The sequence below is a fragment of the Protopterus annectens genome, chromosome 2.part0, assembly GCF_019279795.1.
Source record: "Protopterus annectens isolate FY-2018-M chromosome 2.part0, PAN1.0, whole genome shotgun sequence".
Taxonomy (NCBI): Eukaryota; Metazoa; Chordata; order Ceratodontiformes; family Protopteridae; genus Protopterus; species Protopterus annectens.
In genome coordinates, this window is record NC_056728.1 from 724,407,735 (window position 1) to 724,419,655 (window position 11,921).

Below are 11,921 nucleotides of genomic sequence, written 5' to 3' on the forward strand. Positions count from 1 at the left end.
TATCCAAAGACCCTTTTCAGTCACGGCCCCAACCAAAGTCAAAAGTACAGGTAGAACAGAGACTTGCATAACAATTGAATACAATTTTGGAATTGTTTAAAAACATGAGCCCAATTGACCATAATGAGATTAAACATCCATCCCAAGTAAGAGGTTCATTGCCCTTTGAATAAGCGAAGATAACAGAAATTAAAAAAACATAAATCGTGACATAAAAAAAAAAAAAAAAAAAAAGGCAGTTCTGGAGAAACTGGTCAACTGCATTCTGTTGGCCATGATTGCAGAATTTGCACTGTGCATGGATTTAGTTTAGGCTTTGCAATGCTGTGCTGCATCAGTCCCTGAAGCAATTACGTACCACTTCAGTGTGGAAGTGTTCAGAAAGGGCTGATCTGAATGCTGGGAATTTTTTTCAGGTGGGAGTTTGTTCCAAAGGACTGGGTCTAATTTGGAAAAGGCTAATTTTCCAATGGGTGTTTTGAATGGGAGTCTACAAAGAGTAATCCTATTTTCCAGACTACTTCTCTGGGAATAAATTGTGTGAGGGAGAGTATCCTCTCCATTGGTGGCAATAGCTGTCAGTTATTACTTTAAATATTAAGATGCCTAGGTGATAGGTTGATCTCTTAGTGATAAGTAGCCAGTTTATTTTTTTGAGAAGGTTGCATTGATGGGTTAGAGGGTCAGCAAGTAGAGCAAATCTGTATATTTTGTTTTCTGCCATCTGTAGGCTGAGTGAAAAAAAAATGGTAAGTAGTATTACCGGTTTAGGAAACCATACAGTCTTACAAAAGAGCAAAGTGGGCATCGGGAAGGGAGATGAGTTATTTTATAGCAAACTTTTTTAGCTGTGGTGGAACGTTGGTAATTATATTGGCTGTGTAGATATAAAATGAGGAATCAGGAGTAAGGCTAGATATTTGTATTCAGGCACAGTAGGACTAATGTTGTTATGGTTATCTAGCAGTTTCAGACATGTAACTTATTAGCTAGGAACAGAGAAAAACAGTGAATTGTGTTTTAATGGTTAATGAGGAGTTTGTTGTTTGCTCAGGCATAAGGTTCAAGAAAGCGTGTTGGAGTGACCTTTGAGTGTGTGAAGGAGAGTAGTGCGATTATAGAAGAATGTTGCCAGCATATAGTGGTAACTTTTAATGATGGGTAGTCTTTGATGCCATCTTTAATGAATAAGGGGAGCAATAGAGGTCTGACAGCAGACCCTGAAGGGCACCTGCACTGAGTGCGCCAATGAATTAATGAATATTGGTTATTTGCGCTGACTTGAAAAAGTTCTTTTATTGAGGTAATTTTGAAACCATTTAATTTCAACTAGCATCAATACTAAATTTATATAGCTCGTTAATAAATGGCTTGTGCTTTACTGTTTCAAAAGCCCTAGTCATATTGGCAAAGATGCCAGCTGTAATGAGCCCTTTGTTGGTATTCATATAGATTGTATGTAAAGAGCTGTAGTAGTATCACTAAATAAATGTCTAAAGCCATGTTTAGTCTGAGAAGATTTCTTGGGTGTTAATGTGTTTAAGCATTTGTTTGTAAAGGATTTTCTCAAAGATTCTGGTAATGGGAACGATACTGGCAGTTGGTCTTTGATCCTTTTGGGTTTGGGGAGGGTGTATCTTTGGAAGGAGAATGAGAGTTTTAGCAATGCAAGGACTTCTCCTGAGGTAATGGAAAGATTGTTAAACCTCTCTTTCATCCTCAAATTTGTCTGCTGCTCTCCTGAGGAAGGTTGGATGTAGGATGCTGATATTTGCAGAAGAAAGTTTTAAGATGCTTAGAAGTTTCTTAGTTTCTTTAGTAGAGATGTCTGAGGCATAGAAGGTTGCTGAATCTTATGCTAAAGGATGCAGTTTTGGTGGTATGTTGCAGTCTTGTGCAGGTGTTTTCAAAGAGGGAGAGAATAAATTGGTAATAGCCTGGATGGAGGAATTGAGACAGTTAATTCTTAAAGTCCTCTGCAGTGAGATTGTTTTGGCATTACTTTTAGTAGAAGTGTAGCCTCTGAGGGATTTTATTTCTTTACAAAAATATTTGTGTGAACTGGCGGCCCTGTTTTTTTTTTTTTTTTTTTTCTTTCCTGAATAATAGAGATTTGGCAGCATTGGTTGCAATTTTGGATCGTTTTCTGAGGGACAAATAAGTTTGATGAACTTGTTAATTTATTTCATTCTGTTTTCAGATTGTCCAGGCCTTATCACTTTGTTTAATTTCACTTGTTATCCAGGGTCATTTATGGCCCAATTTGCCTACTATGAGTGGTAAGGAATAGAGAGTTTTGAAATGAGATGAAGGTATTGATGAAAAAGGACAAGCTGACTTCTGCATCTTGATGAGAAATAAAGAAGACCATTCAAGATTTCTCAGTTGATGGTCTAGGATGGAAAGTTTGTGCTCGGGGAATGGCTGGGTTGTAATCAACTGAGGGAATTTTTTAATGGTTTTAAAGGATATTACATGACATTGATCATTGTGTCGATTGGCCAAGATGCTGATACCAACACAGCAATTAGCTATTGAAGTGACTGTAAGATCTAATAAGATATGGTTTCCTGTTTTGTCATTGTATCTTGTAGTTTCCTTTGCAAGCCACTCTGTGCTGTATTGGGTGTAATTATCTGTTTAGTTGTACAGATGATGAGCTAATACAGTTGTTATTAAGGTCACCAAGTTTGTGTGGTCTAGGAGTAGCCACTGGAGTAGATTTCAGGCACACTGTCCTTCAATAAGACTAATGGTGTAGGGAGGGGTGCAGAAGACTTGAGACTGTAAGAAAAATGTGTTGCCAGAATAAGGTTGACTGTAATCCACTTTGGTTCTTTATTATTATTATGTCTGTGTGTGTGGTTGAGGAAACAATTTATAACTGAGAATGTTATCTAATAACATCTCTCTACCGCATGTTCTAGTTCCAGGCCTTGAGTTGCACAGTATGTTGTAATTTGAAAAAATGAAGGGAGATGGACTGTGTTCATCCTTTAGCCATGTTTGATGGCTAGAGTGTGGAAGTTTTCCATAGGGATCCAGGTTTCCGAAGTTCTCCATTTATTATTTTCACCATATGCATTTATGCAGGCTATCTTGAGAGAGAGTTATTTTTGAGGATGGAAATTTGAAAATTTTTTGGGAGGGGGTGGTTGCTCATAAAGGAATATGTCAAGAATAAGTAGCCCTGGCTTTGTATGTATATCCTCCGATCTTGTACTTTTAAGTAAAACAGCAAAGAGGTTGGTTATTTTCTGAGACTGTATTTCCCAAGATGGGTTAAAAATATGTTGTAGCATATATGTTTGAAATGTCAGCTGTTTTCTTGAGGATCAAGTAATTAACTTACAATAAAGTAAGAGGAGGGGAAGGTGAGTGCAAATTTTTTGTGCTTTTGATATATAATGGAGTGTTCTACCAGATGTTGATGATGATATAGGAAGGTTATCTGAAAGGTATGTATTGTTGGGGAAAACAGTAATGTAATGGACACAAGGAAGTTTTAGTTTAGTCATTGTGTGCTAGCAAGCAAAGTTTGTTTTGTTTGAGTTTTAAGCTTATACTGGGGAAAGATTCTGAATGGCAGTAGTTTAAAGATATTTAAAAGGAAAAGAGGACAGGAAGAAAGAGTTCAGAACTGTCTGAGGTATGGGGGTGGGGGTACAACAGTTGAAGTGAGTAAGAGAAATGAAATGGAGAGTATGAGCCAGTCACTCTGCCACCTAGTGAGGTATATAAAGAGGTGTAGACCAGAGGAAAATATGCTTTCCATGGCTAATTACAAAACTAGGAGCATTTTTGTGACACCTGTTTTTTGCGTCATTGACTTTAGGATTAAATCAGCATTTAGAATGAACTAAAACAACTTCCAAGACTTTGCATCTGAACTTTTTGTAGCATCACTTAGTGTTGAGAGGTTCCTTATTACAGTATGTCTTCAGTAAATCCAGTGAGATATAAAAGGCAGTTTGAGGCAAGACCTTATCTATCAGAATAGACCGACAGCAAATCTAAACTAGATTAACTTAACATGTCAGAACTACAGACGAAATACATTAAAACTGATGCTCTGGAAGATTTCTTCCAATCATAATTCATATCCTTGAATAACAGTAGAAATATGCAACCATTATGCCAATATTGTTACTTCTCAGTACATTCTTACTACTGCTCTGGTTCTCACGACAACAACTGTGCAGTATACAAACAAGGTTGTATCCATTACAGAGCAAGTAATAGTATTCCTTTGTTTCATAAGAAAGCAGTACTGTGGGCTTTCTCTAGTTTGCAGTATGCAGTTGCTGTATTCATGCCTTTCAGAATACAAACCTATATTTCCGGTCTTAAATACAGAAATCCATTTTTTCAGTTGCAGTGTCTGAAATAATTCTATTAGAGAAAATTAATTTTGAAATTTTTGTTTTTAATAACTTAAATACAGACTTGTCCCCTATAGTACATTACATTTTTTTTTTTTTACTTCTGTGTGGTATGCTGCCTTAAGATTGGTGTTCTTGTATATGATGTCAGATTTAATTAATTGTGTGAACCTGTTAAACAAGCTTTTGTAAGCATTACCTTTTTATTTATCTTGCATCTTCCCTGAATTGCATCTGAAAAGGGTCCTTGGAGTGGGAGCTTGTTTTTTTTTTTTCCTGTTAAAATCAGTAAGCTGTTTATATTGGACCACAAACATCAGTGTTGTAATAGCAAATATCACAGTTTTAGTGTTAAATTGTGTAGATTTGGTGCTTCAGTATTTCTGGTGCCATCTTCCTGCCATGACTTGATCTGGGCATGGGGCAGTTTGCCCTAGATCTTTGCTTTCCAGGCAGCAGGTGAAGTTTGAGTGGTTCACTTTCACCAACAGAATGATACACAAAGGGCATAGGAACAGTTTTTCTTTCTCATGGTGTTTACCTATGTAAAGAACTGTGTGTGTGTGTGGGGGTTCCCCTCCACAGGAGTTCAGTAGGCTTGCCTTCCTAAAAACACACACAGTTTATTTTGTATGGGTTTCATTGCATGTTTTGTGTCAATATATGTCCTCATGTTAATCTCCTTGATATCTCCTGCCCTTAGGCAAAACTAATGCAACCTAGCTAACAAAAGAATGATTTACCAGATAAAATAGAAATCATGGATGGGAAAAATCAACAGAAGTTTGCTGCATCAAAAAGGTGCTTCTTATAAAGGATCAAGGCTGACATTGTTTTTCAAGAAAGTTTGCACGACTGAGCTGTACTCGGCCCAAGAATGCTGCAGAAATAGTCGAAGCACATCACAAAGTCCGTCTGGAAGAAAGCATCCCTTCAAAGGCTCTAATGCAACTAACATGAACCTGACAGATGTGTTGATTCATCTGAAATGCACTCAGTTCTATGGGATTTGCCATTGCTTATTGCAGGGGAAGATGAGTAGGAATAGTACTGGTATATACTCAGTGGTGTTTAAAGTGGTATACAGCAGAAAACCAGGATGGGTCCACACACAGTATTCAAAATTTTAGCAGGCTTTTCTGAATATGCACTGTTTATGCAGGGCTTATAAAATATCAGGCAGTACCTTTTGTTATAACCAGGCACAGTGTTCAGCCCACAGAAGCAGTATGGCTCTTTCAGCAAGTGCCAAATACCATGCACTCATGCAGCAGCTGTGGAAAGCACCATATAAGGCTTTTTGTCTCAGTATCCTGCTTGATACTAATACAAAGAGGAGGAGGTTGGCCTACACAAGCAGTATGCTGCTGTCTGTGAATGAGGTAGACCTATACTGCACTCTGCATGCTTGCTATAGTATTTGGCGGTTCACCAAGCCAACACACATGCATAGTATGACTGAAGGCATTCACTGAAAGGGTATGATACACTGATGTGCATCATTACTGATGGTGCTGCATCTGTCCACAGAAGACTAGCAATATTCAAACTTATGGAATACATGAGTAAGCCACATGTGAAGCATAATGCTAGAAGGACAAAAACACGTGTTACAGTACAATGTGTTAACCAGCCTGCTGCCATAGACACAAGGCATGTCTCCATGCCACTACTGACCTAGAGTCTTGAATGAGACCACAAAGCAAGTAAAGTTGGGAAAGATGAAGAACAGAACACTTAAATGAGAATGCTAAATTGCTGGGTGATGGGCTGCTCTGGGCATTCGTGCTAGGACCAACAGAAGCATCTGATCCTGCTCAACATCCTAACACTGCAAATTGGTTCTTCAATCAGCAACCTCTGCGAATGAAGATGCTTGACTGCCAAGGTCCATTTCATTCACTTTCTCACTTCTGGTTGTTTGATATTAGTGGTAACATTGTGTTTACTGAAAAGCTACTAGACCTGCCCAGAATAGGTTACATCAGGGACCAAGCTGAAAAGGAATGACTAAGAAAACATGTTTCAGCTGCATTTAACTGCCTATAAAATGTTTTAACCTCAGTGAAGTAGGATTTGAACACTAGTTCAACTTAGTAATGTTTTTGAGGAGCTGCAGTCATTACATACTTTAAGATGGACCTTTAAGAAAATCTGTCTTGACATTTAAGTCCATTTCTTTGCAAATGACCACTTCGTTTAACCATTGTATTAATCTGCTATGACCCATGAACTTTCTGCCAAATGGGCTAATGTTGCAGAAGGTTCTTTAAAACAGAGTGATGGTAGGAAGCCAAGTTATGGGTAAAGTGGCAGTTAATACAGTCTTTGGGATTTCTGTGGGATTTTTGTAATCTACAAGAAGTTTTTTCCTGATTAGCACAAACAGTAACAACTGTAAGACAGATGTAACAGCCTTGCCTGTTGTAATACTTTAGCTAGTAATTCCAGTCAGGGATGTGAATTTTGCAGAGGTGGGTGTAGTGCCTACTCGTGTTGGTGGTTTTACTGTTTTTATCTTCTTTTTGCACAGGTGAGTGTGTCACTCTATCCCTTTTGTGAAGTCGTGCTGCTGGCTAACTGCAAAAAGATCTGCTTTACTTGCACTACCCTCATCATAACATCATTACGATTTTTGTCTCTCAGCTTCAAATTAATTACCATTTCTACATCATGTAGGTGGCACAGTCAGGATTGTTAATGTTTCCAGCAGCATATTCACTTGTCCTTATTTTTCTCTGAGAAAATTTCACTGTTGTGCACTCTACAAGGTCTCAGTTCACCAGATGTCAGGAAACAATTTGAAAGTAAGCTACTTTGGAGCTCACCTTTTTTCCCCACTTTTTTGCAATTTTTTCCTGCATAAACTTGTTTGGTCCATTGAGACTAACCCATTTAAAAATGCATTAAATGCAGTCTGGTGGTTCCCCTTCGTGTAAAGAAAAAGCTTTGTCCAGAGTCTTGTATTTCATTTCTGTCAAGTGAGGGACAATTCTCTGAAATCATTTAATAGAAGTCCACATGAATAAAATCCCAACTTTCCAGTCAGGTCAGTGCCATTGCTGAAATTTAAGTGGCTCTAATATGCTCAAACTGATTTTTATCACTGTTCAATCCATACCCACATTATAAAGCAGTGTTTACCTTCTAAACCTCATTTAAGTCACTGAATGCCTTACTTAATTGTGAAGCAAAGGGAAATGTGAAATATGATTAGTGTTTTACAGCATCATATATTCAGTACGTTTGGGGGGGGGGGGGGTGGATGATTCCACAGACATCAGAAAAGGCACTTCTCAATATAGGTTCATATAGAACAAGAACAAACACATTTTGAAGATTTTCAATAAACATTGGAATCTTCTTATGATAGACGATGATATCACGTCCTTAGTTGATAGTACACCTCGAGTAGCCTATAGAAACATGCTTTCGTTAAATAGGCTACTTTGCTACGATAAACCTCATGTCACTGAGCGTACTACGGCACAATGTGGTACTTTTGCTTGCTCATCTTGCAACCAGTGCAAATATGTTGCCAATACCAATAACTACATACATCCTGAAACACACAGGAACTATATGCTCAAGCACCATGTGAACTGTAGGTCTATTAACTTGGTTTATTTAGCTGATTGCCAAGTATGCAGGAAGTTCTATGTGGGCATGACAACCAGATCCCTAAGAGAACGCATCAGAGAGCATGTCTATGCCATATCCAAAAGCAACATTCTGAACGCCCTAGCTAAACACACTGTGGAGTTAGGTGACGATCTCATATTCAAATTCCAGGTTCTTGAATTGGTGTATACTGACGGGAGATTAGGTAACATAAGGAACAGAATTGAAGAAAGGGAAGGCAAGTGGATTGTTAAATTATGGGCTTAATGAGAGGCTCACTCTCAAGCCCTTCTTAGCTTCCAGACCATTGAAGCATTAATGCTTATAGATACATTTATGCAAAATATGTTCCTTGTTCTAGATGATTGATGTTTTAACTCAGAATGTATTTTATATTTTATGTTTGTATGTCTGTTTCTTTAAATTTTAACTTTCAAAGTACCAATGACATCATGACAATTAATGCTTTATAAGAGGAAAGTTTCAGCATTTTCTTCATGTCTGATGAAGCGTTGGGTAACAACGCGAAAGCGCTTACAACTTGCTATCTCCTGCAGTTTTATCTTTTGTAATAAACGAGGATTTTATATATAAAGAAGACCTTCTGGATTTACTTGATATTTTACTTTTGACTTCAGCTCATGGTGCACTCACTGCCTTTTTTCTGCTGATAGGTTCATAGGTGTTTACGCTCACGACCACAAGGGCCTTTTTAAGTCTAACCATGCGTCCCAAATCTCTGACAAGTTCTGATGCCCTCGATAAGTGTAAGCATGGACCTAGGAGATGAACCATTTGCAGGTTACCTGTGTCCATCAGAGACATAGGTGCCAAACCAGGGATGAATTTCCGGTTTCCCATCCAATTTTCCAACTTGCACTTGAATTGGGTTAGAGAGGAACTTTGCTTCACGTGGGTAGTGGAGCCTGTTCATAGATGGGGTAGTGTTTGGGATACATAACCGTCTCTCCAGCAGGTCCTGTTTATAACACAGGCAAGGTTTAAGTCTTTAGAATGGTTAATTCTGGTGCTGCTTGTTTTGTGGATATGCAGGAGGTCCGTGAATGTGGTGTCTGACAATGCCCTGTATGCTAGGCATAGGTCACCCCTCAAAAGCCTGTAGGGGACAGAATACAAGGATAGGGCCTTGAGGCAGTCTGCGCAGGACATTTTACTTGCACCCTGTATTCTTTTAGTGAGGAATCTCTCTGGACGTTTCAGTTGTTGGATATGCCTGGTTAGGTACATACCAAAGGAGGCATTGCACCCAGATATGTCTGATGAATGCTGAATACAGTGGGACAATGACTTCCTTGCACATAGATGCCATACCTTTGTTTATAAGTTGCACAACATAGAATGATTTCCTCACCACTGTAGACGCGTGATGATCAAAGGCTAGATTACTATCTATTCATGTCCCTAAGTCCCTGACTACTGGGTCAACTCTAAGGGGTGTGTTGTCAATGTGATAGTTAACCAGGGATGGATGACTTCCCAAAGGATACTGTTATGTATTTCTTACCATTTAGTTTTAGTCCATGGCTCTGACACCAGTTATTTGCATGTGTCAGCCCATCCTAGAGAACATTTGTGTCCGTGTGAGATTCAGTGACAGCTCCTAATTTGCAATCCTCTGCAAATTAGTCAACCACAGACCACTGATATTGGCCTTAACTTCTGAGAAATAATTGCCAAAAAGGAGAGGTCCAAGGACTGATCCCTGAGGGACTCCACTTGTGACTGGCCTCTTTGTAGAGGTGGACTCCCCAATTCTAACTTGGGTCCTGTTTGTGAGCCATTTGGCTATCCACTGGTTGACCTACAGGTTTGTACTTAACCTCTTGATTTTGTCAACAATGCTAGAGCGGGGTATTGTCAAATGCCTTGGCCAGATCAAGGTACAGTGGATATAAAAAGTTTACACACCCCTATTAAAATGCCAGGTTTTTGTGATATAAAAAATGAGACCACAATAAATTCAAAACTTTCCCACCTCTCATGTGACCTATAAAAGCTGCACAATTTAATTGAAAAACAAATATGTTGAGTGAAAAAATACAAAAAATAAAAAGCGTAAAATACGCTGGTTGCATAAGTGTGCACACCCTTAAACTAATACTTTGTTGAAGCACCTTTTGATTTAATTACAGCATTCAATCTTCTTGGGTACACACCTGTCTTCAATTAAGGAAAACTCTGATTAACCCCAATTAAAGTTCAGCTATCCCAGTAGAATTTTCCTGACATTTACTCAGTTGCCTGCTGCAGCAAAAGCCATGGATCGCAGAGAGCTTGCAAAGCATCAAAGGGATCTCATTGTTGAAAGGTATCAGTCAGGAGAAGGGTACAAAAAAATTTCCACAGCATTGGATGTACCATGGAACACAGTGAAGACAGTCATCAAAAAGTGTAGAAAATATGGGACAACAGTGACGTTGTAAAGAACTGGACGTCCCTCCAAAATTGATGACAAGACAAAAATAGGTCAGGGAGGCTGCCAAGAGATGACACTGAAGGAGCTGCAGGAATTTCTAGCAAGTACTGGTTGTGTACTGCATGTAACAACACTCTCCCGTATTCTCCATATGTCTGGACTATGGGGTAGGGTTGCAAGATGGAAGCCTTTTCTTGCACAGAAAAATATCCAGGCCTGGCTGAAATTCGCAAAACTGTACATAAAGTCTTCCAAAAGCATGTGGGAAAATGTGTTATGGTTTGATGAGCCCAAGGTTGAACTTTCTGGCCACAATTCCAAAAGATACGTTTGGTGCAAAAACAACACTTTGCATCACCAAAAGAACACCATCCCCACTGCGAAGCATGGTAGTGGCAGTATCCTGCTTTGTGGTTGCTTTTCTTCAGTTGGAACTGGGGCTTTAGTCAAGATGGAGTGAATTATGAACAGTTCCAAATACCAGTCACTTTTGGCCCAAAACCTTCAGGAGTCTGCTAGAAAGCTGAAGATTAAGAGGATAACAATGACCCCAAGCATACATCCAAGCCATCAAAAGAATGGCTTCACCAGAAGAAAATTTAAAGTTTTGGAATGGCCCAGCCAGAGCCCAGACCTAAATCCAATAGAAAATCTGTGGCGTGACCCGAGGGCTGTGCACGAGTCTGATTTGGAGCGCTTTTGTAAGGAAGAGTGGGCAAATATTGACAAGTCAAGATGTGCCAGGCTGATAAGACTCCTACCCAAGAGGATTGAATGCTGTAATTTAAATCAAAAGGTGTTTCAACATAGTATTAGTTTAAGGGTGTGCACACACAAAAAAGTATTTGTTTAAGGGTGTGCACACTTATACAACCAGCGTGTCGCACTCTTTTTTTATATACTTTTTCCCCTAACAGATTTGTTTGTTTTTTCAGTTGAATTGTACATGTTGTAGGTCACATTAAAGGTGGGAAAAGTTTTGAAATGATTTATTGTCGTCTCATTTTTTTATATCACAAAAACCTGGCATTTTAATAGGGGTCTGTAAACGTTTTATATTCACTGTAAGCAGCGTGCCCTCATCCCTTGCTTTGACCCTTTCAAAGAAGTCCACCAGGGGGAGTAGGCATGATCTGCCCTTGACAAAACCAAACTGGGTTGGGTCTAGTGTCTGGAGATTTACTACATCTCTGTTGCACATCTCCATGATAATTCTTTCCATGGCTTTACATATAAGACTAATGAGACTTCTGGGTCTGTAAGTTTCCAGGGTCTGTAAGATGGCCCACCTTTTGTGCAGAGAGGTAACTGTTGCCTTTCTCCATTCATGAGGCACGAGGTCTGTTTGGAGGCTACAATTAAATAGTAATTCCAGAGGCCCTGATAGGTCATGTTTCATGCTATTTAGAAGGCATCCTGGGATAATGTCTGGGCCCATTGATGCAGTGTTTTTGGTCTTGGGAGACTGCATTAAGGACCTG

The 11,921-nt window shown here is 39.1% G+C and overlaps 1 protein-coding gene across 2 annotated transcripts in view; it reads left to right on the plus strand.

Moving 5' to 3' along the window:
• LOC122793209 (thioredoxin-like) overlaps window positions 1–11,921 on the plus strand; it is a 379,230-nt gene that overhangs the window by 192,250 nt on the left and 175,059 nt on the right. The window lies entirely within an intron of this gene.